Genomic DNA, 26,124 nt, shown 5'->3' with positions numbered 1-26,124 from the left:
TATAATTTTAGGATGAGAATCGTTGACCCGGAAATGAAGAAAAGCTACCCTGTGCTCCTATATTTGATAGCATGAACGGCAAGCCCCCGTTCGCGTTATATTTTGTTCCTCTTACTCTTTCTTATTCTACTCCTGCACCGCTGCTGCTGCTGCTGCTGCAGCAGAGGGAAAAATCGATCGACGTTAACAAGGTGGTAAACCACTCGTGATAAGGAGTCATATTTATTGCCACCTCGTTATTTACGACAATACGCTAGGTGTTTTCCGGAAGATAAAGTAATTAACTTTGATACTTACATGTGCAGCGTGTCTACTTTTATTCCCTTTGTCAAATGCGTGCAAATTTTCTTTACTTTCATTATTCCTCACACTCCGAATTCATCGCTGAATCGTGGCGTGGCTACAGTATTTCGCAATAGTTCTGTCACCGAGTAAGATTATGCTTCGGTTATTCGACCGCCGACATTCAAGCACGATATTTCGTATACGTCGAAATTCACGGTAAGTCAAACAATGCTGTCTATTGATTATCTGCCTGGAAACAATTTCCATTCACTTCTTAATCAGTCGAAAATAAATGAACTATGAAATCGCTTGTTGTCTTCAGCTGTTGAAAGTGAAAAAAAAAATTATCTAAACGTTTCGTGACTGATTCCTTTCATTTTCACGATTTTGCAATCATAAGTTCATTTGTAAAGATAAATCGAAACCTTTCATAATGTTTTGTTAGTGTTTCAGAAAATTATGACGTGTGTCGGTTTGAGTGCACGCAAAAAATGTATCTAAAGTTCGCCCTCAATTTTCGGAGAATCTCTAAAACTGTTCCAATCGATAGTTACAGAATCTTGGACTTGTTGTATTGACATTCTTTAAAGATCACCAACTCTGTTTGAGTACAAAAAAATAAAAATGTATTCAAGAGTTTCGTGAAATTTTCTTTATATCTTAGTTAATCAGATTGAAGAAGCTGTGTCAAAATTTGAACAGTCTCAGATATTCTATGAAGACTCTCAATGAAAGTAAACATAATTACACACAAACATTTCATAACGATAACTTACTAGATAGGTATGTAAAGAAAATGGAGGCAATCAAAACCGTATTGAAAATGTGCACCAGTGGAATAAGAGAACGTTTAAAAGATTTTCTGCAGAAAATCTGAAGATAGTTTCTGCAAATTGTAAAAAATTAATGAGGTTTTCTGATTAATTGATAAGAAATATACTATCTGAGACTTTTCAGAAATATTCTAGACATTATAATCAATGAAATTGAAATAGTCGCGTAGAGAAATGGAAAGATTCAAAGATTCTCAAATAATTCTTAAACTTTTTTTGCGAAGTTTCAAAGAAACTTGGTAAATTCAGCGGAGGATTTTTAGAGGATTTTGGGGTTTTTGGCATGATGAATCGAGCAAAAAGAATAGTTTATGCATATATGTAGTTAGTATTTTTAAGAAAGAATAACTCGTCATATTCTAAAATAATAAAAGAGTCGAAATTTAAGTACAACCAATCAATCAGCTGTCGGATTGAAAAATAGATGTTGCCAAATCCTTGAAACTAAAAATGCTATTCCTTCGTTCCCAATAGATATCTAAAAAACAAGGATTATTTTTTTCAATCCATCTAAAAAAATTTTGAGAAACTTTGAAAGTTGTGTCTAAGTTATAACTTCAGTGAAGACTCAGAAAAAGTTTGGATTTCTTCGAAAATACAACAGATATATTTTTTCACCAGATCAATCATTCATGTTAGATATTCAAACGTAAAATGTGCAGGCTTTTTGTAGAATAAATCTATGTTATGATTGGCTTTGCAAATTTCTCGAGTTTTATTCTCTACTCGAAATCATCTTCGCTAAAAAGCTTCTTCTGGCAAGTGAAAACCGCGTTTCCATATCAAGCATTATTGACGGTATTGGTGAGTGGGCTATTTTTTAATTGAATTTTGGAAACGTGATCAGTCTCGAGGCACCTGAAATCCTTGGCAAAAAAAATTTACCTCAAAGTTTAGAGAGTTTTAAATTATATCGTTTTAGAAATTTCAGCATGCCGTAACGTCAGAGTGAAGCGTCGGCGTACCGGCGGTCTTCAATTCTGAGAGACTTTTGAAAACTTTATGAAATCGGACCAGCCGAGGCCGCTAGTTAGTTTCTCTGTTGATTTAAGTACACTGCGTTGCCATGGTGCCGGAGCTTAAACCGCTTAGGGGAATTAGTCGTTGCGAGCTGGAGGAAAGTTTGTTGGGCCGCAAAGATCGTCCTCGTAATATCAAAGTCACATTCGAAGCGCAGCTCTTATCTGGAAAATTCGTCGGCAATTACTCGCAGTGCGTAAAATATGAGAAAGAGAGTTGAATTCCTGAAACCTGGTGAACGCTCTTCAGCCCTGCATTGAACGAGCAAAGACGTTCATTGAGCCTGCCGAGGAATCAACAAATTAAATTAGTTCCGGGAAAAAAGAAGCGCAGCCATGGTTACTGGAAGACGAACTTGCTGGATACAAGGAAAAAAAATTAAAGTTAGAGGCGAACGAAAAAAAGATTAAAAAAATATTGTAATAGACGATAGGGGAAAGGATATTACGAAACAGCTTTTGGTCACGATCAGGCTCCGCGCGGATCCACTCGGTTTAAACTGTAATTATAGTAAAAGTTCGCAGTTAACACCTGGCAAAGTTGTATCCGACCCACTGAGATAATATGCTAAGCATCGCTTGATATCGCGCCAAGTGAGCCAGGCCTGGTCTCGAGCTTTCCCAGTCCCAAAAGCTTGTTAATAATTAAATTGGCCCTCCGAAAGGACGTTGTACGAACGTCTACATGTACCTACACACTCCCACGAATACAGTTTTTGGTTGCCGGATAATCACCACGTTACTTACACGATTTCGCGTTAGATAATCTTTGTCGTCCTCGAAAACTCCCCAACGTTTACCTTGATATTTCGCAGACATAACTTAAAGGCGTGACATCCGGATGACTCTAAGCTTCCAATTTAATCCGTCTATTCTCATCTTAAGGTTCAAGTTTTTATTTCATGAACAATGGGTTGAACATAATCCGGATAATTTGGGAAAAAATTATCGACCTCGGTTGAAGATGTAGAACAAAGTCAGACCGGAGTTACGATGTGGAATACAAGTTCGATTTAAAGAAGGAAAAACACCGTATATGCCAGAAAGACGGCTACACCGAAAAGCAAACAAAAACGAAAAGCTAATCGAATATGAACCCAGAAACTATATCTTGAGTAGCTACTTATGGGCATCGGGTTTACGCTAAGCGCCATCACCTGTAATGCCCTGTCGATAAAGGTAGATTGCGATTGGATAAACTTGCCTCATTTAAAAAAAGAAACAGATATCCTTTAACACCGAACTGCAAGTAAATAACATTTTTTATAGAATCTACACCCTTTAACTGAGCAAAATCAATCTGATTACATGTAAGAATTAGTAAGACTCTATATACGAAAATTCAACCAGATCAGCATTTATTGATTAGAATTTAATATTTTTTCACGCCAACTCGGAACAGTGAGCAGAGTAAGTCTGATTTGACAACCTCAGAAATTGCGATCACCTTGAATTTTTATTCAAGTATCACGTAGGTGCACATGATATATCTGAAGACTTTTTCTCGCATCTATAAATTAGAGTTTTATAGAATAACTCGGTAAGTTTTCCGATATTTTTCGAGGTTTAAAAGTATCATCGAATAACTGTACGAAGGTAGGTATCAACAACACTACGTTCGTCGACTTGAGCATACTTGTGATTGGCTTTTCAAAATGAATTGCGTTGTCGCCTTTAACCCGTCAATAAGAACTTAGCTCAAGGAGCATCAAGTTACAGCTAGATATTGGCATCTGGTAATAACTGGGAGTAATTTAGCGGAGCTTTCAGTTTGCAGAATAATTATTGATTCCGTCTCGCCACCGGCTACATTATACACAGCTAAGAGAAAGTGTGGAAGAGGGGACGCTGCAGATGATTCATTCTGGAAAGTACGGAGACTCGCCGGTTGCTGCGACGTAAACGGGGAATCCCGCAAACCAGAGAGGTCCACGTCCTTTCTCAAGCTTCTTTATCCCGAGTACGAATCTTTGCGAAAACATTGAATGGACTTATTTATGGGTGGTTGAGCTCGCTGGGAATTTGTCGGCAAAACGCGATAACGTCACTCCTTCGTTCCTGGCCGTGGTGTCAATGAACCAGTTAGTCTGCATGCTTCGGTCTGGAGTCACACGTCAGACGGATAATCGAGTGCAATGCCTGCATCTAGAGACGCATACTCGCGCAACGGCGAACCCGAGCAGATATACGAAAGCTCTTTGCTAAGTCGAAGAGGCGTATCCGGTAAGCGCTATCAGCCAACGATCAATCCACGAAGACACCCACACCTGCCTCCCCCCGAGTAATTGAAACATGAGCGAAATTCTCCTCCGGAATACAAGTCACGAACGCAGCGATACGCAACTCAACTGCGTACCAGTTGAATAAAAATTATGGGAGCTCCACCACGCTTCATCATACGTGCGGCTCAGGATTCGACGAACGTACAAGAGGATAAAATGGAAAGAACGGAGCAACGGGATACACGAGTAAGTTATCAATGAACCCACCTACACTGTAATCGGAACAGATGTCGTACCGACGCATTAATTGGTTCGCAACTGTGCGTAGGAATGATCGCCAATCCGATTTCGGAGAATGACGTTCAGCAAATAGACCGACGATGAGACGCCATCGCAGAGTGTGGGTAGAAACGAAGAACGACCGATATTCGGATTTACCATCAAGACAAACCTCCTGAGCCCTAATTAACGATGAAGATTTCAAATGGATTACTGAATTGCCGAAATGACGAATAGCTTTAACCGATAAAGCATATTTCTGTGAGGAATTTGAATGGAAGCCGTTGGAAGTTTTTACCCTCAAAAATTCAAACCATTTGTGATTCAGAATGATCAATATATTGAAATTTAGGATAATGATACGCAAGATCTGGTCGCAAGTAGTTTCTACTTTCATGAAACAATTACTTGAAGACAGTGAGGACGGGAAAATGAAACAGTAGATTGGCACCATAACGGTATGGTATTTTAGTATATTTCCGGTGGTACCTTCTGTGTGCATGCATCAAAATTACTGCCATGCGATGATGCAGACTGCAGCATGTCGGGTTTTATTAAGGACTGCAGGCGAAGCTGGGACACAAAAGACGGCTGTTGTGGCACTCAGTGTCCAGAGGACCCTTGACTCTGCAACCTTTTACTCAGCTTCTGGGGCTGTGACCGCCTTTCTACCGAGCGCCCTCGAATGCATATTTCCAAGTGTTTGAACCGCGACAAGCTGTATACACCAGTCGAGTTTAGAGTGCGGAGTTGAATGACGGTGAAGTCGGCTGTCCAAGGTAACCGCTTTCCGTAAAGGGTCTAAAAAATGTGATGCGTTCTAAAAGTATCAAAAAATGAAAACCATAGCGAACGCTGATTTGAGATAAGCTCGGATGTAGAATGAATTGGAGCGTGAAAATCGTGGTAGAATCCCAGCTGCAGCGCGATGCAACTTCAATGAACAATTTCATTGTCTCAGGTGGAGTGTTCTTTGCACTTGAAAAGTCACCTGGTAAAGATCGCGGCTGGCAGAAGCCCGACATTTAATTCTAGTGATACGGTTGATCATGATTACCATTTCCACCCTTCAACAAAGCCATAGACAGACTTATGGAAATGAATCGAGGGAGCTGTAACTGAAGCAAATGGAGATAAATTCGTGACGTACACTCTGTTTCAGCTCGTTAGCCGAGTGACACCTTTTCGGCAAGTAATGAATGTCGCTTTGGCACCATAGCGTGACATTTGTTAATATTGCCGCTCGCTCCATGTTTAATTCCGAAAACGTCAGCACGTATTTTTTTTTTTCGTTTCTACAGCCGAATAATTCCTCCTCAGTGCGCCTACGCGGTAGAACGATTTTGAGTTGCAGCATCTGTCAGCTCCTGAAAGTCAAACTGGGAGGTCTTCCAATAAAATTTAAGATAAAAGCCGAGCCCAACCTTTTCAGGATGGAATTCGATGGCTGACTAGATTTCCGCGGCACAGCTCGGGGTAAGCTATAGAGGCTTAAAGAGTCGGCCACAGCTTTAGTCCCAACTTTACGCACCCTCGAGTAGAACGGCAACGGTACAGGGACGCAGATACTAATTTCAAGGATCAAAGATCAGAGCTTTAGACTCTTCTGGCATTTATTCTATTTTGCATAACTGCTTTCCGCAAATTTTATGCTGACTATAACGGAAGCGGTGGAATAAAACCAAACGAGGCTGCGGGTTACATTTATTCCTTTTTTTTTTTTTTTTTTATGAAACATTGCGTAACTCGTTAAAAATTTGTTTCGAAATACATTTAGTTCCAAAACGTTTAAACGCTCCGAGTCAAAAAAGTGGGATGTTCCATTTTTTTTTCTAAACATCGATTTTTTTAGTGCCTCATTTCATTCTTTGAGATATTAAGTATATTTATACCAAATTTCAACTCGAAACATGTGAAATTGACTCAGAGTAGCTCTACTTGAAAGTTTAAACACATGTTTCTGGAAACAGCTTTTTCGCAACTGGAGTGCACAATATTTGAAAAACCAAAGAACTGATCGACTTCAAATTTCAACAGTATCCAGAGTATACATCCTCATATCGTTTGATGAACGAAAAAATCGATACTGGATGGATTTTTTTTTCTTCTTCTTCCAATCGGACAATTTTTTTGTGCAAAATCGTTCATTTGAGTCATGACCATTTCATAAGAAGCTTTTTTTTCTGGTTCACCGAACGTTATCTACATGTGTACAAACTAAAATTCCGATTGGTTTTGTTTTTATTTGAACTACCAGAAGTGAAGAAATGAAGGTTAACAAATGAGGAGGTTAAGCCGGCGGAATTTTAATAAAAATAATTAATAACTGTTTGTTCATACACAAATATCAATAAATATGCGCTGAAAATTTGGAAGTTATTTATTCTACATTTTAATTTTTATTAAATCCAAAAATAAAACTCTCGGTTTTGCCGAAAATAATAGGACACTCTCCTTGAACTATACTTCCAAAATTAATACGATTCATTAACGATCGCTTGTGGTAGTTGTTCGTGATTTCAAATATTTTCGACGGCTAGGACACGGTACTTCGAACTCATGAGAAACTCATACTTTACAACGGTTAATTAATCACATTTTTTCTTTTTTCGGAAGTATATGGATAAAGTTGAAATTTAAGACTAACTGTTTTTGATCTTTCTTCTTTCATGTTACGAATTGTCATTATCGTAGATTGCTCTGAATCCGATACTTTTTCATTCAAAACGCAACGTTACTTCAACTAGGAATTGAAAAATAAGCTAGAAATCGATTTCCTCCGGTATTTGTCAGCACTGTCTAGCAAATTCTTCGCACTACATCCTGACAGAATTTATACTTCTGATATAATTAGATATTCTTTTTTTCCGTATTAGAATACTCAACTAACAATATAACACTGATTCATAGTCCATTAGATACTCAACAATAGCTATCTCCAAAGTAATTGAAAGTAGTCGCTCAAGAATTCTTTAAAATTCGTAGATCTCCGCAGAAATCTAGACAATTTGCCACTAAATTACGTTAGCAAACACAATTTTGTACAAACAACCATGTAATTGATAAATATTTACCTTCCCACGTAAGAAACGAGTTTTTGCTGCGTACACCGTAATTCTTCAAGGTATAGCATGTGTAGGAAAGGTTTCTTCATTGGTTTAAAGTTTTTAAATTAGTTCTAATAGTTAATTTAGAGTTATTTGTGAATGTTTGATTGCTAGAAGATAAGTTCAAGTTTAATAAACAACGTTCTTTTCGCGGGATTGTTGTGAAAAGGGAGGAGAAGGCATTCGATAAAAGATGTTGTAGAAATTGAGACGTTTTGGAAATAAAAAATAAAGTTATTTACGAATTTCATATCACTGGTATCATCGAGTGCACTGGAAAAGTATATCTAAATTCATTATTCAATTTAAGTCGTTCCATCTCTGTTGTAAAAGTTCACTAGAGAGATTCTGGCAACTTTAGTTTGTCTAAACGGAAAAGTCGTCAAGATAACTATAGACCAGGATCCGACCAGCTGGAGATTTCAGAAATTCACAAAAAATAAGAAGGAAACATCTTAAACAAATCGCAAATTCATCTTACGATAAATTCATAAGACTTCTCGGTAACGAACAAAATAACTAAATAACCTTAACAAAATAAAGTGGTGGATAAAAATTCGGGAGACAACACCTTTCATCACAAGCATACATGCACCATATAATACACAATAACGTGAAAAACCGAACACGCTTTCAAAACGGCGCCCGCCCGTACAACACTAAAATATCCTACAAGAACCAGACTTTTGATCCTCGCCGGGCTTCCACTTCGCACTCTGTATGCAAAATACAATAAATACTCAGAAAATATGCGAGTGTATATCTATACGTGTATGCATTATACCAATGCGGCCCACCTGACGGTTCTCGCGTCGTTTCTCCGGCGTCCCGCCAGCGGGCGCTGGGCAATCTTCGACGGAATACTTTTATTAAACGGATACGATAAAGCTCGAGTTACGACCTAGAGCGCAATGCCCGCGTTTAGCCCAGGGGGCGAGTGGTCCCATTTTCAAAAATTGCTTACCCGTCCCCGATAAAAATGCGTAAACTTCCCGCGTTGCGGGACGCGGAATCGGATCCTCCGTTGGATTCGAAGGACACTGGCAGCCGACGGGCGAGCTTTGATTACGAACGGATCTCTGTCCACCATGCTGGTATAATTGAAAAATTCCTACCTCGATGGACACGCGAGAGAAGTCGAGAATTTAATGAAAGAAATGAAAAAAGGGAAACGAAGGGGAAAAAAAAAAACGAGAAAACACGAAATCCCGACAATTACCGGGTCACTGGGTCGAAGGCTCTTCACGCAAGTACAGAAGTTGCTTTATTCCGTACAATGGAAGTATTTATGCGCAAGGCACAGAGAGACGGGACGACGAGTGTGCAAGTGTGTGAAACGGCACCCCGTAGCTTTCACGCAAAGCTCCGTTAGACGAGCTTCTGTATTTCTTTCCTCTCATTTTTCTTCTTCTTTGCATGTACCTACAAGCTTCCGGCCCTAATAGGCCGAGAACGTTACGCAAACAAAATTGATTTTCCGAAAGCTCTGCGGCCGCTGAATATCCGCCTTCCAGCTTGCACGCATGTCCCAATATTTCCCGCTTCACGGCTCGTTAAACAGCGATTAGGTCACTCGGCTTAGGCTGGTGGGTACCCACTTCATCCCTCCTTGGACCCCCACCCTCTGCGCCGTCGTCGCTGTGCCCGCCATATTTGATTATGACGTCGCGCCAGATAGTGCCGATACATACGCGTTGAACCGTAAGTTCATCGTGCAATTTTTAGATTTCGATGTATCTCGAGAGGCTCCGAGTTTTCCAAAATTCATATTCGAAACGAGAACGATACTTCGATTTTTCATTTATCAATGACTTGGGGATCTGCAAGTTTTCCACCAGAGTGAATGATCTTCAATTTGTGCGAACAAAATCGTGACTATTGAAAGACTTCAATCTGTGCTACTGTCTTTAAGCCCTACTAATATCTGTGCTTTGCAGTTTCACGTGACCCTCTCAATTGTGAGAATCCTTGGGGAGCTGGAAATTCACAAATTAATATGTGAATAAACCTACGTCTCGTACACCGATATCGGGCTTAAAATTATGGGTACAAAATAATAGGGGTAAGGGATAACCCCAAAAAATTTATGCGCGTAGTTACGATTTCCCCTCAGCTCCGCTTATATTTTCATCTTTTTGGCGGAAGGATCATAATTCCCAGGGTAGGTATATAATAATATCGACATAAATTCACCAAAGTCGTTCCTGCGTACCCACGCAGTTTGATAATTACGTGCGAATTAATATCTAAGGACGGTGATTGTTCAACGAAAAAAACAGAGATGATCACTTACTAATTGTGAACACATCGATTCTTCGAACCGACCAAAATTCACGACATTCCGCGAATTGCTCCGAAGGAATGGAAAGCCATAATTAGACGCTAGACACTTGCTCGCTGATAATTCAGTCTTTAATAGGCAGCCGAAGTATAATCAATTATGTTTACACGGTGCGCTAATGCTCGGTCATAATTTTCAAATTTTCACTGCTCGGACAATTATTCTTTCTGACGTTATCCAAGGCATGGATCATGACGCCTTTGCTGAACGGTTTCGAATCTACGTAAATGCGTAAACACCGAAACAACTTCGTCGATCATCGAATGCCGCAAATTTTCATCACAGAGATGACCGTAATTTCGCTCTTCTTATTAGTTTGAATAGCAGTACATCTCACACCACGTTTGACTCGCGTGTATCTTAATAATAACTACGAGTGGAAAATCATCCTCAGGTAAAGTTTAACGTTTTGTCGCACTCATTTTTCTAAGTCATATTTTTTATGTGCAAGGGGTGTTTCGGGGGGTTTTCGGGGATGTTGGTCACGAATCTGAAATCAGAGCCATGGAATATAGGTGGTACATGCATATGTGCCACCGTGCAGGAAAGGGATGAAGCTTAAAGTTCGAAGCTAACAGCTAAAAGCCGTATCTACATCGTTTAAAGTTTTTACCAGCATTTCAAAAATACCAATCATCTAGAAAAAGAAAAATCAATTTCGTACAAACACATATCACTGTTAGCAAAATTTAACCAAATATAATGTCCCAACAGATCCAGTTTATATTTCTGCTGGTAAATACGACAGAAGTTGTTGTAACTATAACACACTAATTATCATATCAACCTCTAATTTGTAAATTTGTTGCAATTTGTGTTTTTTATTTCGTTGAGTTTAAAAAGAGGTTAAATCAACCCAGAAATATTAGTGGACCTTCTGAGTCACTTTTTTCTAACCATGTAGTCAGAAAACATAATTTTCTATTAAATATGAACATTATGATATCGTATACTACATTTTCGTGGCAAGATTTCTTAATTCAGCCTTCTTAGCAACAGAATTATGTTTTTACTACGTATGTTCAACAAAGTTCCTTCCCCCTCGAAGCAGTCTGGAAATTACTTTTCCTAGGAAACCATTGTACATTCGTCTTGATAATCAATCATGAATAAAGATGAGATGGAAAGAGACAAGCTGGTTGATATATTAAACAGTTGCAAGATTCTCTCACAGGAGTTGGAGCCGTGTCTACAAAGTTCTTTTTTTTATGGAAATATAAAGTATTATTGTACCTTACGCCATGAAAAAAAAACTCGGTCAGACTTGCGAAATGGTTATATCAACATAGCCGAAACTTCTCGTTTTTCACCTATGCATAATTAACACTTTTCTTGCTGAGTTGAAAGCACCCGTGTTTGGAAGAAGTATTCGATTCAAGAGTCATTTGCAAAAACTCGAGAGAGCAAAATATCTGTACGGATCGTCCCGTAGCGAGACAAGTTGCGTTGGATATTTCATATTAAAAGTAATGAAAGAAAAAAAAATTAAAAAGAATGTTTCGCATAATCGATCGAAATTTCCAACTTATCGCGCAGCAAAGAGTCTGCTCGATGAATAAAAAACTATTACTTCACGAACTGTGACAATTTTTATTTTTTTTTCTCGCTTCGAAAAACGATTTTCAAATATTCGCTGTACAATGTTTCTAAAAAAAAAAAAAAAGAAACAAACAAACAAAAATCCTGCATTTCCAACGAAATAACAACTATCTAGATTCCCCGCGTAGTACTATGTAAAATTCTCACAAATTTTTCAACGTCTTATCAAAATGTATCGTAAACACCTTAAACTCAGTCAGTCGTTACAGCTGTCAAGGTCGCTTTTACGATCACGAATAGTTGGATTTAGGGTATACATACACCTTTGACCAGGTATACTCTGAACTTGACTATCCTTGCGAAACTCCGAAGCTCTACCTTATACATATACATGCCCGGCAAAGATTGGCGGCGTATTGTAAAATGTACAAACGTCTGACCCCATCCTCATGCATATCCTTCACGGGTATCCGTAGACGCTCAAGGGTTGTAAACCGAGCATGGTCACACGTCCAGTCATCTACGCTCTTCAGACATGTCGTATGCCGCCAGGGGCGGGGGGGTGTGGGGGCTGACGAGGAGGGGGAAAGAGTGCGCGACGACCCTTCAGCCCTTAACCTCCCCCCTCCCCCCCCTTCTCCAGCGCCACCCTCTAACCTCCCCCTCCGCCCCTCACCCGTTACCCACATCGGGAATATAACATGCAGTGAAGAGAACTTGACGGGGAGCGGGGAGGGGGGGTGGAGGGTGCGACGAAGGCGTCTGCGCGGAAGCCGTAGCCGTTAGAGGGTTGATTTTGGCTCAGTCAGACCCTGACTTTTGGAAGGGGTGCTGCGCGTTCGCGAGGAGATAAGGTCAACGTGCGTTTCTCCGATTGCTCGTACCGATCTCGTTGGAATCGCTAACGTCAGCATTATTCGAGGGGTTGTTTTCCCGACCTTGATACGACCCCGTTTGACGATTATCGGCTCACGCTGTGCGAAAGCTGTTCGAGAGGAGATCGAGCCTGTTTGAATCAGGGCACCCGCTGAGGTTAGGAATCGTAGAGAATAAGAGGGTTTTTCAGGTGCCCAAGAAACGAAGGAAAAAGAATTTTTCTCATATCAGTCGACAAGTGCGTTTTTGTGTAATCAGTTAGTTAGTTGAATTTGTGATTGTTGGTTGTTGTGCTGATTGTATAGTCAACGCGCTGACGCACCGTCTAGGATATTACACGTATTTGTGAAAAGTGATTACTTACGCTCGTCGAGGTATTGAGCTTCGGAAACATGTGCTGATTTTTTAAAGGATTCCACCCAACCGCCGGCATTGGTGAGTGGCGACTTACGATAATTCTTTTTTTTTTTTTTTCGCTTCCAACTCGTTGTTGGGGTGTACTTTTGAGAATTCTTAACGGTTGAGCTTATCGATCCCACGTGTCACGGCTAGCTGGACTTTCGCGTTACTTCAAAACTACTGCCTGAATATGCAGGAGGTTGCCTAATCGCCTTACGCGGTCCGACTTGGCCACTCGCTGATCGTTTGTGTAGTACAGTTGATCCTTTCAGAAGTGAGCTTAGCTACGATTCTGCAACTTTCTCGAAGTATAACGTGACTTCGTGAAGTTTACTTTCTCACACATCAAACAAGCGTGAGACTCTTCTCGAATCAAAAATTTCAATCCAGTTAAACTCTACCATCTAATCTTGCGCTTCGAATTTTTCGCGATCGGTAGGATTGAGTGCTCGCAGAGCTACGGTCCGAAGGTAACAAATCGACCATGAGAACAATGAACCAAGAGTACACTTAGCGTTTTTATAGTCTGATTTGAGTTTTAATATGGGCTAATTGCGGTGCTCAAGTTCATTAACTTCGAAGGGAACTTGTACAATTCATATCGAGTCACTGCGGGCCGTTGTGTATACCTATACCTGAAATTAAGTGCGAGAACAAAAGAAGAGAAAGAGGGGAAAAATGAAAGGTAAGAAGATGGGAAAAAGTTGAAAAGATACGATAAAGTACTCGCTTACCGTGATATTATCGAACTCGTGGAAAAGCCTACACGTACTGCGAGGATCCGTTCGTGCGGTATGATGGTGTATCGCCATATATAGGTGTGCACCACCGTTTACGTATACTTATGGGGCAGAAATCCTACTTCATATTTAACTCGTGCACGATGTGTATGATGGATTCCGCGCCAACTCAACTCGTCCTGCACCTCCACCATGCTCGGATCCTGCTTCCAATTAGCACGTTGCGAAACATATCAAAAAGACAGCTTGCGCAAGCTTTCAGACTTGCCTAACGGTTGATTATTGATTTAGAGGCACATCTGTTTGTAAACAGGAGCACTTTGTATGAAATTTATGCAGTGGATTGTCTGAATGTGGACGATGTTTCAGACCTTTGTTGGTTCGGTTCAAGTTGGTCAGACCTTTTCTTGATCCCATTTCAAAGTGGCAAACGTTTGAATTTTCAAATACTCTCGATCTCATGAAGGTCGTTCATTGATCTTTGTAATGTAATTTCATTCCGTTGAATTTTCGTTTGACACATTTTTTCGAGACCTTCAATGATCAATGAGTCGGTGATACGAACTTTTGTAATTCGTATTCGAGATACATCGTTAAATTTGACGATACATGAAAACGGTACACTGTACTTATCTCAACGATGTTTCAATAAGCATTTTATAAAATACCCAAGACTGTGTTTTGCCTCAAGTTGTTTCATCTAATCACTGAACTTCATTGTTCAGAATATCTTCCAACCCAACTGTTAGACCCTTGTTGGTGGTAAAAGATTGAGAAGAACGGCAGCGTTTCAAAGCATCAAATCAATCATCAACAACCAGATATCGAAGAAATCTGAAACACTTCCGGATGCTTCTCGGATAACCCGCGGCTTACAAATAGGAAGAAGAAATCTGAGATGGCGTGTTTCAGCGGCGGATCGGCGAGTTGGCTTGGAATCCTCCATGTACATGCTTATCCGCGAATTCGCACGAGGCAAGACAAATCGTTACACTTTTATGCAGAGCTGAGGCATGACGGGGCTGCAGGTCAGAGGGGTACGGATGCACTTGTGTTAGACTTACATCCAGTGCTTGATGCACACACGCAAACATACATTGTATGCGAGAAGTTCTACTGAATTTTATGGCTTTGAGGTAGAAGAGCCGCAGAAGCGGCGAGGCCGCATAGCTTTAGTGTGAGAGTTCGTTTAAGTGTACTTAATGGCTCTTTTCCTCAACTTATTAAGCCGGTTCCGTTGGTATAATTTCGTGAAATATCTGTCGAGGACACGGGGGTTGGGCGCGTGTGTCGGTGTCGTTGTCCGGAAGGCCGGAACAGCTTAGATATACGAAGGTGCCCGCCTAGCTTCGAAATAGTTTCTCTGCGGCGAGCGAGTTTACGACAAATGATTACTACGTGCAGCGCTGCGCGGTGAGGGGTGCTCTTATGGCTGTATGTTAAGCAGCGCGAAATAAAATTCACATCAACTATAAAACTTGCGAGCACCAATTGCGAGAGAGGATGAAAACCGCGCGGCCGAGTTGACTTGAAGGTAATTTTGCGAGGGTTTACCTTCGCACAAAGGACGACACGGTGTCAGCCTGAGAACGAAACGCTTACGAAATACCGAACTTGACTGAGGAATTTTATTTATTCGATTTCCCCGCCACTTTTTTCTTTGGCTTTCGCAAATTGTTTTGCACGGGAATAACAGCCACCCTCAAGTATTTTCCAAGATAAACAGCATCACTCGACTCCCCTCTAAGAATTCCCCATCGTGAGCTTACGCAATTTCTGTTTGGTTCTCCATTATTTTTAAATATTTCTAGCCCTAAAAGTGTAGAATTTATGTAGTTGTAATTGTATTGGTAACCTTTTTCGTTTTCGACTGTACACGGGATGGCCGTAAACTAGTTCAAAATAATTACAACACCGATTGTCCAAGATTACTGTCCGTATGGTAGTCCAAGTAAACGTGAACAAGTTTTGATCCTGAGCCCCACCGAATTGGTCGCAGATTTATTTTACATTTCTACACCGTCAAATATACATTTTCTAATGTTTGTAGTCTTTTTCCACGTGCTCTTCAGGAGTAGGTGTTTTAGATCTCATCTTTCATAACTCGAAAACTGTACATTTGGAAGAAAAATTGTTAAGAGGAAAATATCGTAATTCTTTCTGAATTGGTTGAAAATAATTTCTTCAAAATTGTCTGCAAATCGTAATTCAAATTTTTCCGATTTCAATGAACAATTACTTGGCGACGCGACGCATTAAAAATCTCAATTTCAAATCATTCGAGTGAGTTTCAAACAGGCGTCAAAATTTTCCACGAGGCTGGAATGGTTTTCAGTTTAAATTGATGTGAACAATTGACAGTTAAAAATTGAGAAAAAGTATGAGTTTCTGTATATAAATACCCAATCAAATTATATTCAGAAATACTTGACTCTTTAACATGGTTTTTTTGTTTCGATACTCCATTAAATTGCAATTGAGTTTCTTTCTGCATTCTCGATCAATGCCTTAATCGCACCATTATTCTTGTAAAGAAACTATACACTTACTAACTTTCGACAATAATTGAGAATTTTTATCGTATATAGTGTTATGAAGGGTAATTCGTTATTTAGCAACGCGAGACTCGCTGAACATAATAATTACAATAACGATCCACTAAATCCTTGTTACATTGACGTTCGATGCAACGACGTCTATCACGAACACCTCTCTCTCTCTCTCTCTCTCTCTAAAACGTCACTGAGGCTTCCAGATTCAACAGTGACAGTTACCGCGTAATTCGAAGATTATTGCAAATAACAGTGATAGGACGTTTTCTGTGAATAAACACCTATTTGTGGCTGAATCACAGTGTCGTTCAACTGATTTATAGCTCAAAATGAAAATAACTTTAGTGCCACGTTATTTTATACTCTAACCAACTGCGTAATTTTTATATTATCGAATATTGAATGGACTTTATCCCGCTACTCTATATTTCTCGCGAACTATGCCGTACCTTGATAGTTGGGCGGATACCCGAACATACAGACAGGCAGACAGACGGAAAGACGTTGAGTTTTATGCATGCAGAGACGAGAATAGAGGTGAAAATGAAGAATGTAGGGACCAAAAACAAAAACAAAAAAAAAACACTGATTTACAAGAAACAGGTGAATGAAGCAAAAGAATCTTTTCTATCAATATCAAGTAAAGAAAGACAAGCAAGTTGAACGACGGAAAAACGGAAAACTACAAATGATATTGCAAAGACGATTCGGAGCATCTGTGCTAGTTTGTTCGAAATTGCAAACAAAACAAAAAAAAAATAGTGTCCTCGGAATTCTACTTTTCACTGCGGATCTTACACTTTTCAAATGGCGGTGAAAGCACAGCTCGAAAACTCGCGGAGGAATCGGAGTCGGTGAGCTTTTTCATTGCACGAGTTTGGCTGGCTTATCTCCGTTTATTCAAACTCTGTCACACGATGGTTTGCAGGCTTTATATCAGGGGTTAATTTTAAGCTGGTTATTTCCCCGCAATCTATCTTGACTGCTTGCAGTTATAAATAATACAAAAAGAACGTAACTGGAAATAATTTACAATAATATATTATTTCTTACCATCTTTTCGTTCATCCAGGTACTATTGGCGGTGATTGGTTGTCCCGGTTTTCACTTCTATTCCATTTCGACGTCTCCCTCCGTTCAGGACGTTCAGGCATCCGTGTTGCCTGCTCGCAAGCATCGAGCTTTTCCTTGCTTACAGCTGCAGTTGGAATGACATTTGGTCCCACTTTAACTTATGATAAACTCACTGGTTGGCGCTCTCGCGTAACGAGTAGCGTTCATTTGCGTTTAAGTTTATCGTTGATACGTTTGTTTGACGAAAAACTTTGTACCGAACTGCGAATGCAAAGGTTTTGCGCGACGAGAAAGATGGTCAGTCATTACCGAGCCCTGCACACGCGCGTTGTGTAATTTAAATAACACCAAGGTGTTATCACGTCTTCCTTCTCTCAAATATTCGACAAGACTGACGAACTCAGGCGCTGAACAAGAATCACATTACCTGTCGCTCTGGACACATTACACCGCAATGTAAACATAAACAGTCTAGGTTCGACATATCGTCCTTGTATACAACAGAGATTAGTATTTGCACACACGCCTTTATATTCATACGGAACCACCATAAAGATGTGTAAATAAAATCAGGGTGTAAATATGAAAAATTACAAAATGTACGTAAGTGTAAGTTTAAGGGGGAATATCAGTGTCAAAAAAAAAAAAATCGATTTTTTTTTTGCTTAAATAGATAGTTTTGACTTTTAAGAATATGCCTACAAATTTTAAAAACAATATTCGGCTTAGAAGTATTCGAAATTGGCACCAAGCGTCGACGCTTGTTTTATAACCACATTTAAGTTACATCATTCAATTTTATCCTCTCGAAAGTTTGAGCGCGTTTTTCTCGAAACCATGTTCTTTGACCTAGTTGACAGCATAACTCTGTCAAATTTTGTCCAATCGACTTCATTCAAAAAGGATTCTTTTCGGAAAACTTATCGCTTTCGTCGCATCGGAGAGTTTTTTTTTAAATTGTTTACTTTTTTTTATTCATAATTTACTGCAAATTTTTTGTGTAACATTCGATTTTTTTTTTTTAAATGGCCGCCATTTTTTTTTTCCAATCAAAATTTTCAATTTTCCTACGATGCTGCGATATCTATACTATTATAATTTTATAATCTTTTTGAATTTTTGAGTTCAGATGCTTGCTGTGGCACTTATGTAGTCAACCGTCGGAAAGCTTTTTTTTTTTAGGTGCCATTTTTCGACCGCTTCTCTGCTTTATAAAATGTACTAAAAATAAAAAAAAAATTTCCTTGTATACTTCAATGCTTCAATAATAAATACACAAAATCCCAAATAATTCGATCGAGCAGTTTTTCAAAAAAAATTCCCAAAAAATACGTCATTTTTCAGCCTGTCACACTGATATTCTTAAACTTTAAACTTAGTTAAACTTAGTTTTCATATTAACTGATATCAATTATCCGTAGTCCTCTTGTCTTCAAGTCACACAGCTCAATTTACTCCTCTCACTTTTCGTTACGCATTAATTATTTTGAATCCTGACAGAGTTCCTCAATTTTTTGTTTAACAATTTATTATTCTCGACAGGTCTCGCAGCTTCAACTCCCTCTTCGTATCAAATATTCAATTTATGGAAAGAACGAGAAATTTAGAAGACTTCGGCAAGTGTTGAATCATAGACTCATGGATTTGCGAGTTAGTTGACCAGAGGCTGCTGGCCGATTAACCAGAAATTCTCTCACCTCTTTACTTCTCATTCGCACCCAGTGGATGAACGTTACACAATTCTGGAATATATAGCGCTGGGCTTGAATTTCGAATTTCGTTATCTGTAGTGTATTGCCTGTTACAGCTTATCGGCTCTATTTAACGACTCCACATTACCATGGTACTCAGGTTATGCAATCGCATTCGTTTTGGAGTTTGGCACGATGCACACGTAATGCGTGGCATGACGTTTTGGGTGATATCCGTGCTCTTGCCAATCGTTTGTTCCGTGTTTTTCGGATAGAGTTGACCTCTGTCAAAACGTCATATCACTAAATTTGTCCGATCGCCGGTTTGATTTTCATTGCGGATCGGAATCAAATAGAACGTTACCACCTTGTAGTCAGAGGTGATGAATCAACATGAGATGGTGCGACTGGTCAGTGCAATCTCAATGATACTGATCTCATTAATAGAATTTGAAAATGAGCGATGAAGCGATGAGTTTGGTTATTGGGGTTATTGTTTAGTTTGCCCCTTTTAACTAAACCACACGATAATTACCGATCATCGCGCAAACGATCGTTCATATCTCGCTACTGTTTTTCACAGTATCCAATCGTAAAATGTTCCACTTATCATCGACAATTAGTAATTATTTAAATAATACTGCAATAAGACGTTTTATCCCGGATCAGAGAGACAATTCTTTCAATTGCTTATATCAATAGTGATTACGACTCAATATGTGAAGTTCAGTGCTTCCTATTTCACTGAATCAAGCTTACCTCACATTCAGAATCCGGCTTTCGCGAAAATCTTGTTAGTTTGATTTATTATCGAATTGTTATTAAATTGATGAATAGCTGAGCACCTTCCTCTCATACCGAGAGGACACATCTAGATGCCATTTTTGGGCTAGTATTGGTTCTTACAGAACTTTTGATGCTATTCTGTATTTTATGCAAGTAATGATTCTAGATAATCTCATGTTAATTACTCAAATTTCAACAACTTTTGCCACTGCTTTTTGACCACATTCATTTGTTATTATATAAACTATTGATCTTGCATTATTTGTTTAATATTATCGGAATAATTGACTTCATTGCTTTCTCTCGTCATCTAGAATGTTTTACGATTTTCTATGAGATTCTTGGATGTTCGGTGTTTTTGACTGTTGCGATTTGTTTCAAGAATCTTCTACACGCTTTTATCACTTTCTATATCCTGTCATACACATCGCATGTACATAGAAAAGCTTCTAGGACACCTTGTATAATATACATATTTTTTGAAACAATGATAAGAAAATGAAATCATAATTTGGCTTTCTGACATTCTTTACTAACTTACAACTCGACATTTTCCGAATCGGTAAATCATCGCCCAGTGCAACCAGACGTTGTTTGGTCTACTTGAACGAACGGATACAGTTTCTGAATATTGCAATCTTCCATTATTTTCAATATAATTTTTGATACATTAATCACCACTAAAGATCATTCACGCAAACAATAACGATTTACGTTTCGTGTCATGCCGCGTGTTCGATTCTTCAACAAACAAATTATAAACGCTTTATACCGACAGTGGTTTCTGCCTGGATTAATATTTGCTATTTCGCATTGAGATTACAGATATTCGATCAAATTCAATTGGAAACCTGCGCGTGCTATCTGTAGACCCAGCTTTCAGCTGGGCTACCTCGCTTCACCGTATTGTAGCAGGTGTTACGAAATGCGGTGTAGGCGTCATGTCCGATTTCCACGCGGTCATCCCGATGCTTACGCTTCTATTAAACGCAATTTGTCGGCCTCTCGTCATCGCGAAAAATGGGTTACACTATCCTCCGGTACCGTTTTGAATAAATAGAAAATCGCAAGACTTTGTTCAATAGCGTTTCTTGCTGGCTGCGGTCGGCGCGAAAAACGTTGAAAGTTTTTATCATGAACGTTATTAACGCGAATAGTGAATACAAAATTTTATTTTACCGTTCAACATAATCGAACAAATCTCCAGACCTTAACGAAAGGAAATAATTCTGCTGATTAGAAGTTGAAAATTAGTGTCAGCGATGAAATAACTCTTTCACTCAGGGGCTGGAGGGGGTTTAGTTTCATTGTGACGATCTATGACAGGGAGGGGGGAGGGGGAGGGATGTATTTGTAATGTCACGCCACCCTGTTTTATGCATATATATATTTGTTTTTTGATCGGACAACTAACATTATCCGTCATATCATTAACAAATTGTTAATTGTATGAGGGGAGGGGGTTGGATGTGTGATGACGAAGTAGATCACATATCACATCGTGCTGAGAGGGAGGTAAACTACGTGATGATGTACGACGTTGTGAGAGTCGAATAGTACCGTGAAAAGCCGGACGCGGCGTTTAAGACAACGATCATGTACGAGACGAAATTCGTTGTAACCTGAGGACTCTACGAGAAAACGCCGAAGGAACAACGTTGATTCAATACCTCGCAGTCCTTATTTCCATTATTCTTTGACGATTTTTACAGATAAGGAAAATTGAAAAGCCATCTGCGAGAGTGAAAACTGCTAAACCGACTTCAACATCGATAAACAGAACCAAAGTTAAGTAAAACAAAAGGAACAACTAATAAGCGGTGGTTTGAAGAAGAATAACAGTCATAGACGCATTGGGATAAAAAGAAAAACATAACATCTTACAGTGAACGTTTTATGCATAAAAGGCGTGTTTTAATCTTGCGAATGAATGGACAGACGAATGAATGTTTTATATTTACAATTTTTATTTCTACAATTACGCGCCCCTTGTTTATTTATTTATCAAAACGAACGAACGTGTCTTTACGTCTCATATACACCTCGTCTGCACGATTCAGCAGATTTTTAATTTATAATAAATGTTTCATACACATTACTTTTGATATTACTCGAATCCATGATTCATTAATTGTAAGTATATCTAAATTGTTAAATTAAATCATCACGATGTGGGGGGTGTAAAGGGCCGAAAACACCGTGACCATGGATGATAGAGGTAAGAAGGATTATATCCGTGTATAGAAAACGTCCATAAAGCAGAGAGAAATTAAGATGGCGTTGCCGAAGCAAAAGTTTCACAATGTACCAATTAAATTGAACCCGATTGGACCCGGATTTCCAGGCGCCAATCACATTGTTTCCCCTTATGAGTGCCGTTCTGGCGACTCGTTGAACTACTTTTTCCTGCTTTTTGGTAGACCCTTTTTCAGTTGATAACCTGTCTGAGATACTTCTCCTTGCCTCTACCCTCCACAACCGCGACGTAATACTTGAATGGCCTCCAAGATCTTTTGTCAAGCGTCTTCTGGTCTCGTTTTTACCTCTTTCACTCACGGAATCCACTGAAGTGGAAAATTTTTTTTTCTTTTCTTTGTCATGTTTTCTTACATTCCATTCAAAATTTCTAATATTTTTTTTTTTTTTACATTTTCAGGTAACTGAATTGCGTGACTGAAAGGGTTAAGATAGTCAGACTCCTGTTTAACGAAGTAAAATACTTTGACCTTTCTATCGAAATCAACGCGTTCTTACAGATGTTGCTTTAGACACAATGGAAATGTGTTTCCAAGTTTCACTTCACGGATATCCTTTTCCGAACACACGTCTATCATGGCAGTGAGTGGAAATTCCCCGTGCCTGCAGTATTTTGATTTCGTTGACCCGTGTATGCCTCGTCTTTTTCCACCCTCTTTTCCTTTATTTTTCATATAATACCACCTCAAGAATGCAACATAATAAACATTTTCACGCGGTTCACGTCAGTTAAATTTCATGCGTCCGGCCTGAGAAAATTTTCGACAGAAATTTATCAACTTTAGACTTCACTGAACCAATTCGCTTATCGTTATCTCGACTCCTTTATTCGGAAGAAGGAGCGTCCTCGTTACCATTGAGGCGAAGTAAATCAGTCGCGAATCGACAAATCTTACCCCGCTCTGCTCAACAATCGTTACCCTCTCATTGGCGATTTCATTCTTCGCTTAATTAAATTTATGTAAGTAGGTTTGTTCAATTTCTCCAATTAAGCGATGCCCCGAAACTGCGTACATTCGATTTCAAGAAATTCACCACGACGCGAGGCTCCCTGATGAAAGGTAGCTATTTTTCATTCCGGTCTACGATAATGATGCTTAATTCTGTGCCACGGTTACGCTGTAATTGTTCCGAGTTCGAATTGACAAACTTTTGGTATTCAATTCTATGGAATTTTTTTTTCACAACCGTTTTTCTGGAATTTGATCAAACCAGGATATTGGAAAAAATTAATAAAATTCAACTCACCCGAATAAATTGTTGGTATTTTGTATTACCTAAAAATATTCTACGAATTCGAATAGTACAATGTGAAAATTTTAAGCAATTTTAGCAACATTTACAAGTATAACGTCCAACTTGCAATTCACATATCACTACATATGGCTGAGTGTCAAAGTATTGATAAGCGCCGGCACACAAATACAATGTCATAGAAAGGACGGAAGATTGTTATATATGTATATGTTTCTTCTGCCCCTGAACCAAGCCTGACGGGAGTCGGGTTTTATTAAATAAATCCATGTACGCAGAGTTCACTCGGTCGTGAGAATGTTGATAAGTTCTCTACAATGTAAAATGAATCAAAACTGGAATTGGAGAAATTGAACCATATCACATCTGTTCATGGTTCACCTTTCCGAATTGTCATGAATCATATGTCTTAACCAGTGAGAAGAAATAAGTGTATCCTGAATGAAACCTGGAGAATACAAGCAAAGAATAATAAGAAATACCTTGTCAAGCTTCCGAAGTTCTTTTATTGAAACGTGAGCAAGAATCTTTTTGAATTTCGACCATCCCATCTCTCAAGAAATCGTAATTCCAATTCTTATTTTGTATCTCGCAATAACCTATTTGTGTATTATGAAATGCATTTGTACCGCGTCATCCGGTTCCGAGAACGGTAAGAAGCGTTTCTGCTTTCGAGAGGTTGTATAGAATCGCATACTGGGAAGCAATCACTTTCATAAACTACCTCTCGATCCACTGGATTGGAATCATTTTGAATCGTTTCGCGATTCAGTTCGCAGCTGGACTGCTTCATTGAAGGTATAGATACACTTTCCGGAATTATGTCAACAGCGTTGGTACTGGGCCTGAATGAAAAGCGATGAAAAGGGTGAAAAAATGATGCCAGCATTTTCTCGGCGCCCAACGACTGTTTGAAAAATGATTGTATTTGTCACACGTGTAGTCGTTTATCAATAAAGTGTTTGAAAACATACCACATCACTTTCAAAATAATTGCTTTCCATCACCGACAAAATCATTTCATGATTCTACTATTTCTGTATCATGTGAGCCATGGTATTTGAGGCCATGTTTTGCAACGAATAATCATAAAATACCTACATCGCATAAATTTTGGTAACTTTATCGGAAATGAAACTATTTTTGATGTTACAACTGTTATATGTACCGAGTGATCGAAACAATGAGTATTCCTAGCAGGCTTCTGGTACTCTCGTAAGAACCATCGTGGTAATCCGAGGCAAAGTATTCAGTTTCGTAAAAGAGTTGAATCGTGTGCACTGCACTTGGTGTACTTCACGAAACTTCATTTCACTTTTAACTTATGAAGCGTAATGAGAAATGCATCCAGCGTGGTCGTACAACGTCGAGCATTTACGGCCAGATCTCAGAATAGACGCCACACTTTGCTGTTTCCGCTTGGACTCGTAACGTAGCTTCGTGAAGTTTGCACGTCTGATTAGCTCGCTTCGAGAACGAATCCCACAATCAGCTGTCACCGATTGCCTAGCGCAAATACTCTCACAAGAGAGTCAGTGTTATTCGTCGTACATGGACTGTGGACACATTCACAGACCATGATCTGGGAACCACCTTCAACTCTAATGGAACTATCAATAAATATTGGTCACTTTGGCAAGTCGAGGGATTCCAAGGAGGGTTGACTTCATCCACGTGTGTTACCTCAAAAGTTTGACTCATGTCGAAGGGGGGCAAGTTCAGAGCTGAGAAAAGTTCAGAGCTAAACTCACCAAGGAGGTAAAAAATTTATTTTGAACGGTACTAAAGCGAGAGCTACGCTGATAGGTACAGACGACTGAAGAATTGAGGACGAACAAACGTGGTTGAAGGTAAGAGGGTGTAAAGTTGTCGTTTGACAAGTGATTCAAGGTGTCAATCACTCGCTATTTCAGAGACGTGCAGAGATTTCCCACTTTTTTAGAGTGTGTACCTCATATTCTTGATACTCTGACGCAGGAAGGAAGCGATAAAGTACCCGGTATGGAGAGGACTTAGGGCGGCACAGCATCCCGCCATTCCAGGGCTGGCATAAATGTCTTGGCAAGTCTCGAAAGTGTGTTATTATTTTCTTCAACCCGCATTCTAAGTGACATCTTCTGCTCTGGCTTTGTTATTTCCCCCTGAGAGAGTCAAACGTCGATGCAGAGTTTCGATACATGCTTTTTTCTTCGAGAGCTTTCCAATCAGCTCAATTCTAGCATCGCTTATTAAAGAGCGGTTCATCTAATAACGAGTAGCTTATACTAAAGATGTCATTCCCTCATTAAAGAACAAAAATCTAGATTAAAAGATTAGCACTTTCGAATGGTCGTGCAAACGCTGGAGCCAAATAGTTACGACCTAGTAACGGAAATTCAAAAATCAGCCTGAACTATAATATCAGTTCTTAAAAAAAATCTACAATATTGCCAATTGTAGCCGTACAGTTTTCTTTCCAATTTACGGTAAGATGAATTTTATCAAATTGTTTTTGGCACAAATCTGAAATGGACCAGAAGCACCGCCTTGTACGGAAATTCATCATCCGACAAAAACGAACACCTATTGCTCTTCCCAGTACAGTGAAGAAGTGTTTCGGAAGTGACAGCTGGCGGAAGTGAAATTCTGTAGAGAGAAAAAATGTATAGGGCCAACGTCATTCCTATTCAGGTCTGTTTGTACATTTCAAGGCTTACGAAAAGAATTTTTCAACATCTCTCGTGGCTTCTAAGACGCTTAGTCAAATGTAAAAGATAAATTCTGCTTGAAAAGATTGTTCAACTTGAAGGTTTTTCGTCATGAATAAAAATAAAGTATCACTTCGTGGCTCTCTTGAACTGGTTAGCAAAAAGAGAACCGTTTCGTTAGGAC

The 26,124-nt window shown here is 39.3% G+C and overlaps 1 protein-coding gene across 1 annotated transcript in view; it reads left to right on the top strand.

The window, feature by feature from the left end:
* The first annotated feature begins 12,447 nt into the window (after window positions 1-12,447).
* The window catches only part of LOC124176581 (tyrosine-protein phosphatase Lar), a 458,827-nt gene continuing 445,150 nt past the window's right edge, over window positions 12,448-26,124 (top strand). Inside the window, exon 1 of the mRNA XM_046558053.1 lies at window positions 12,448-12,936. The gene's annotated coding sequence lies outside the window, so the exon portion shown is untranslated. The remainder of the gene's footprint in view (window positions 12,937-26,124) is intronic.

Source organism: Neodiprion fabricii, chromosome 2, assembly GCF_021155785.1.
Source record: "Neodiprion fabricii isolate iyNeoFabr1 chromosome 2, iyNeoFabr1.1, whole genome shotgun sequence".
In the NCBI taxonomy this organism is placed as follows: Eukaryota; Metazoa; Arthropoda; class Insecta; order Hymenoptera; family Diprionidae; genus Neodiprion; species Neodiprion fabricii.
Note: the sequence above shows the minus strand (reverse complement) of the source record. Positions and strands in the feature narration are given on the sequence as shown.